Consider the following 6,493-nt stretch of genomic DNA (forward strand, 5'->3'; position numbering starts at 1 on the left):
TGGGGGAATATTATTGGCTAGTTGGCCGAAGGGCGGTTGAATCAGATTTGGGGGAATTTTTGGGTGGGGGGGGGGAAGGATTTTCGCACGGTGGGCGAGGGGAGTTTAGCGGATGGTCAGTTTCTCCAAGTGCAGTCCCACGTGTCAGTGAAGAGGCAAGCCAAAGCGCGTTCCGATTGCGTGAGCCGTGTGCAGGACCGAACGTGTGTGGGGTGCAATGCGACCGCGACAGGAGTGGTATGAGTGTACCATATTTTTTCCTTTTAAACTAGGCGATTCACCCCCTCAAATAAAAAAACTTGTTGCTTCGTGCGATCCGTCGATACTACTACTAGTAATCTGGTAATCCCGACTAAAACGGCACGGCCGGGTCTTTTCCCGCGGGTTATGCTGGGAGGTTGGCTTAGTTGGGTTTTTTAGGACGAGTAATGCTACACCTACGTAATCCCAGTTACATAATTAACGTAATGTGAAACGTGTGAGCTATTGATTGTAGATTGGGGGGAGGGAGGGGCCCACCACCATGAAAATCAGGGAAGGAGAGAGAGAGGCAATTTACGTTAACCCTTTCGTAGGTTCTCGTAGATGTAGAAAGATGTGAAATGCGTGAATGTGTAGTGGATGTACTATTGGAGTGCCTAAGATAAATTGTGTATGTATAGACCCTATGTGTTTATTTTACTTCGCATGTTAGCTTTGTCTCGGTTCAATAAAAAGCAGAGTTGGTGATGATGGTGTGCCTGTCATCCTGCAATATAGGTCGTCCGATCTATATCTAACGGATAGGAAGGAAACTATGACAATTTACCCGCACTCCTCTCCACATTTGCAGATAAGGCTTTCCCTCGTTCATCCTTTTATCCCACAAGATCTTGATCTTCCATGCTACACACAGGCATCTTGCTAGTACTCCTACAATATACTATATTATTGTGAAAGTTCATATACACAGGCCGAGATTAATGCAAATAGGGCAGATTTTCATTACATTTCGAAATTTTATAGGACAGAAAAATAAAAGAAACCTGACCCTAAACCTATTCTACAGCAGCAACCGACGTCCTCCATCTGCGATCTCTATGTATGGGGGCGGGGTTCAAGACCCGTGAAGTGAAGGTGCGGTCTCTAGCGAGGAAGAGTAGAACACGGGGTACAGACTGGCCAGTTGGCACACCATGCCCTACCGCCTCCCATTCCCTACTCATCCTCGGAGGAGTCCCCGACCTCGGCGGTGCCGGACGTTGGATGGCGGCAAATAGGACGGGTGCTGACGGTGCTCCCGACGTCGGCCGCCAGCGTGGCCACCACTTGTGCGGTCGCGTCCGTGCCCAGCTACGCCGCTATTGCGTCGCGAGAGGCGACTTCAGGGAGGGCGGTGACCTCGAGCTTCATCCCCGAAGACAAGCTCTCTCGCAGAGCGTTCGTGCTTGCGGTCATGGCGGATGTGGTGCCAGGTAGGAGGACAATGCGCTATGGTGTGGAGGTTAGCTGGGCGTTGCCGCTTTAACTAGCGCATTCCGATGAGGCCAAGCGTCCGGGTGCGTCATTAAGTCGCCGGAGTTGGTTCCTCGGGCACCGAGCCTCTTAACGACGGCATACGAATGGATGGCATGAATGCGGGCCGCTGGCGCTGGCTGGGAACGCACCATGCGACGGCTCGAGGGATGAGGTTTTTGGTGTGCCAGGGTAGTCAGCTGCGGTCGTGGAAACATTGGAGATGCCCATTGCTCACATGCGATCCCCGCATGTCATTGAAAAAGCAAGATGACCCAGCATGGTCTCAGGTCCTAAGGATACAGTTGGCCGCACTACACCACTCTGCGGACGTGTCACGGCGCCCCGTGCATCCTCGATGAGTCGGGTGTTGGGGTGTGTTTGGATTGTGGCCAAAGTGCACCTTACCAAAACTTTGGTCATGACCCAAAGATTGGTCTTTGTTTGGATGGTTGCCAGTTTTTTGGCATGCGAATGAACTCTAGCCAACTCTAGTTCATTTTTCTTGCCAATGTCGGCCAAATCATGGGCAACCAAAACCTCAACCAAAATTTTGGCCACCCAATGCTTTGATGGGGCAACCTTGGGCACAAACCAAACATATTGTTGGTCGTGCCACAGCACTAATGCCACACTTGGGACTCTGAAACCGACCGTGTCTAGCGACGATGAGCGTGTCGCTCACCGCGGTCGCCGTGTCTAGAGGTGGTGCTGGAGCTACGCCATGTTGTTGGCCCCCACGACCCACATGAACGGTTGTCGGTGGCGAAGAGGTCATGGGCCAGCTCCTCCATTGGACTAGTCTGCGCTACGTCGTCCTGACGGGTGTGCCCCACATGTCGGTTTCCCTGTTTTCCCGGCCATATTCAAGCGTCATTGCTCCATGTTGTGCATTAGGCCTTTCACTATGTAGGCCAAGCGAGACAACTTATTGTTTATTTGAGCCGTTCAAGTATAATCATGTGGCGTTTGCTTATTTCTCATTCCTCTCGAACCCTCTTCTCCAATGATCATGTCACTCTCCGGTCGAATCCATCCTCCCGCATGCCTCATTTGAACATTCCGCCGAGTATCATTCGCATGTACCCACCCTACTCCTGTTTCAATCGATCTCCAGACCCCGAGATGAAATCGAGAGAGAACGAGTGGGGGCACGTGATACCTAAGGCGGATTCAAAATTTTGAACCGGTGATCATAGCATCCACAAATCATATATAAAAGGTATTCAATGTTCGTTTCTTTTTTGAACATACAATATACTCCCTCCTATCCTTTTTAGTTTATATATAAGTTTTATGAGTAGTCAAAGTATCTCTACTTTGATCAAAAAAGTATCAACATTCAACAACGCCCAATCAATATTGTTAGATTCGTACGTACTCCTAGATTTGTACTCGAGATGATTTCCAATTTGTTTTCAACCATGTGAATGTGCTTGTTCTCGCGCATGCTCTTACTACTAGGATTTCGCCACGTATAGCCAGTCCAATAGTAACTTTTCTTAAGCTCCCTGTCCAATAGTACTAGTGGAGTACTGACAACATCTGTACTAGAGTATGCAGTGCTCATAGTAGTACTCCCTCCTTCCATTTATATAGGGCCTATGTGGAGGAGAGAGATGTGAAAAAGTAAGGGGAGTGAGCTCTCATGCAAGAGCCTAGCTATATACGCATTCCTAGTTAAACACAATAAATATGATGAAAGAGATAGAGAGGAGATGGAAAAAAGTACTAATACAATAGCCAACCTTATAATTTTTTTGTGGGAAATAGCCAACCTTATAGCCCACACTACTATATGGGTGCATATAATAGATGATGGCTATAGATGACATGGCAGTCCCTCATAGCCATCGATTGGCTATATTATTAACCATGCTCTAATGCGTTTTTCAAAACCACATTTGACTATTGACAAGATTAATAGTACATGAGATGTATAATGTGAAAAATATATCATTGGAAACTCCTTTCACATACGAATTTGACATATGCTTTGTGTAAGTTGCATGCATATATTATTACTCTAACATTTGGTCATAGTTAGCCTCGAAAAACGCATTAGTCCTTGTATAGTAAATGGAAGGAGGGAGTAGTAGTGGAAGTGGATCCTCTGACGTAGGTATCGCTGCCTTACCCTCCCTTTTGGTCACTTACTGGCGGACCCCATGCTTGCTAGGCCCAGCATGTCAGTTACTCGATGGGTTCGGCCACATCAGTCCCTCTGTTTTTATTTACTCCGCATAAAATGGAGGGAATGGTAGTATAGATGAAGCGGGCGGGGGAGGGGGAGGGACGTTGGTTTGCTCTCATCTGCGGTCCCACAAGCGAGTGAAAACGCAAGACGAAGCCCGTTCCATTCGGTGAGTGACATGGAGGGTCCAGCATGCCAGGCTGCAACACGAACGCGACAAGAGTGATGTACAGCCAAAACCAATTGACCGATCGTCACCAGAACCACTATTCACACCAGAACCTTCGTTGCTCGGCCTATGCTAGCCACTGCCCGAAAACCATACCTAATCTCCTGCCCATTCCCCCACCTTTCGATCCCCTAGCCCGCATCAAGCGTCCCCTAGTTCGCTAGAAAGCGATGGTGTGTTGCAAGATCACTTACTACAAGATGTTGACGCTAGAGTGCCGCACAGAAATCGCGACGGCGGTTGGTGCCATAGACCTTCGTTCCCAAGCTCGCTTTGCGGCGGGCCAATCCCCAAGTTCTCTGGAGCCAAGCTACGAGGAGGAGGAAGTCGATCCAGTGTTCATGGTGGAGGTCGCAACGTAGAAGGTCCCCGATGGGTATGAGACGATGGACGTCGACTTCGTGCCGGCGTCCGAGTCCCCCATGATGCAGGCAGACCAGCGGTTCAACATGGCGATACTAAAGGAGGAGCGGGATGCAGAGGCTCAACTCGATGCCGAGCATGCGCATGCCGTTGCCATCAAGGCTCTCCTGCAGGCGGAACTGGATGTCGTGGATGTGAACCGGGCGGTGGAGGCTCATCTTGAGGCGGAGCCCGTGGATGCCGCTGCCATTGAGGCCCTCCTGCAGGCAGAACCGGACGTCCTGGACTTGAACCGGGTGGCAGAGGCTCAACTCGACATGGAGCGCGCGGATGCCGCTCTCAACGACGCCCTCCTCGAGGCGGAACCGGACGTCCTGGACTTGAACCGGGCGGCAGAGGCTCGACTCGACGCGGAGCGCGTGGATGACGCTGCCATCGAGGCCTCCCGCAGGCGGAACTGGACGTCCTCGACTTGAACCGGGCTGTGCTCTCATTCGTGCAGAGCGCCTGCACGCTCTGCATGAATGAGTAGCTAGAGGCTGAGGACAACCACGGTGCGGAGACACACGTCGGCAGCTACGACTGGTTCGCGCCGACAGCCAAAGACGATGAGACTGTCTCGTTCCGCGAGCAGTGATAGTTTTTCTTTATGTTGTTATTTTTATGGATCTTTTGCTGTGTAAAAACATATATTGTTATGCAAGTCGCTTGACTTGGGTCAATCTACCATTTCAGGCGGTTGGATGAATATCCCACGTCTCCTAACCCTTCTTCCTCACCTCTTCTTCTTCCCCAACAGACCAATGCACGGGCCGTACGGATACTACCCAACATGCGTTCGGATAAATATACTCTATGAATGAAAATTATGTGTCAGCGGTAGGATGGCTGAGTTTGGTTTGTTCACATGCGAGAGTGCGTTCCCTTGGTTGGGTTTGCAGCATGCAGGAGTGACTGTGTGATGGTGCGGTGCGACTGCGGCGTGCAGGAGCGACCATGTGAGGGTGAGGTGCGACCACGACAAGCGTGCACAAGTGTACCTAATTTCCATTTTGAAAACTTTAGGTAAGCTTGGCAAAAATGTGTGGCAAAGTATGGCAATGCAAGGCCTAGACCCAAACAAGATAAGTACGTAGTACATGCTAAGAGTACTAGTGTTAAAAAAGAAAGGCGGGGTTTTCCTTCGCGGGATTTAATCAATACAAATCCTCGTTTCACGTGTCAATTAATGCATATTTTTTTCTCCATAGACCAAAGAGCTAACCATATCACTCCTCATCGCTTGATTAATGCAGCGCCACGCAAACCAACCTTCTCACTTCCACATGCATGCAGGGGATATTAATGTCCTTGGTTGCTAGTACGAGGCAAACCCCATCAACTTTGCCTCGATTAGTGTTAGTGGCCTTTTGCAAATTGTAATTTTGATATACTAGCCTTGTGTGCAAAAAAATGGAGGTAGTAACTATATTTGACTTCCTTCCCCATTGCGGTGACGTCGACGATATCCGGAACGTTGTGGTTTGGCTAAGTGCGTTCGACGGAGAATACCATTGAGGGAGACCATGGTAAGTCGTTCACAAGTGCCACCTGCAAGCTGAGACAACCGCCTTATTTGCATCCAGGAAGTTCGTTGAACCAAAGGATGTGTAAATGTACTAGTACTACTAGTAGTGCATAATAGCATCGTCCGTCCAGCTTAGTGCGGTGAGATGGTTTCTCAAAGAAGACGATGGAGAAGCGGAGTCAACGAAGAGTGAAATGATGGTTGCTTCGTGCTTGCTTTTGTGATTTGACCCCTGACTGCTTTGTGAATTGTGATAGAAGGGACAGGGGAGTAGACTCTGTGCTCTATACTGTATATGCGTCCAAGCATGGGAGAAAGAGGAGAGACGTTGCATTTTTCTATTCCTTCAATCAATCAATCAATCAGGGAGCTTCGGTTCCATCTTTTTGGCTTTGCAACACCGTCCACAATGGTTCCCATGATGCCAAAAGCTATTTTCACATTTGGCTACACATTGTGGATGCCCTTAACCATACCACTTGGTTTTGCTCCTGTGTGCTATCTATAAAAATCTCAATTATATTGATCTAAAAAGTTATAGAATCAAGATTAGTAAAAAGGAGGTGATTTTGCCGCGCGAATGGCGGGGGAGGTTTCTTATTTTTAGAGGACATTGTCCTGCGGTTTGCTAACATGAGGTCCCACG

The sequence above is a fragment of the Triticum dicoccoides genome, chromosome 2B (genome assembly GCF_002162155.2).
Source record: "Triticum dicoccoides isolate Atlit2015 ecotype Zavitan chromosome 2B, WEW_v2.0, whole genome shotgun sequence".
NCBI lineage: Eukaryota > Viridiplantae > Streptophyta > Magnoliopsida > Poales > Poaceae > Triticum > Triticum dicoccoides.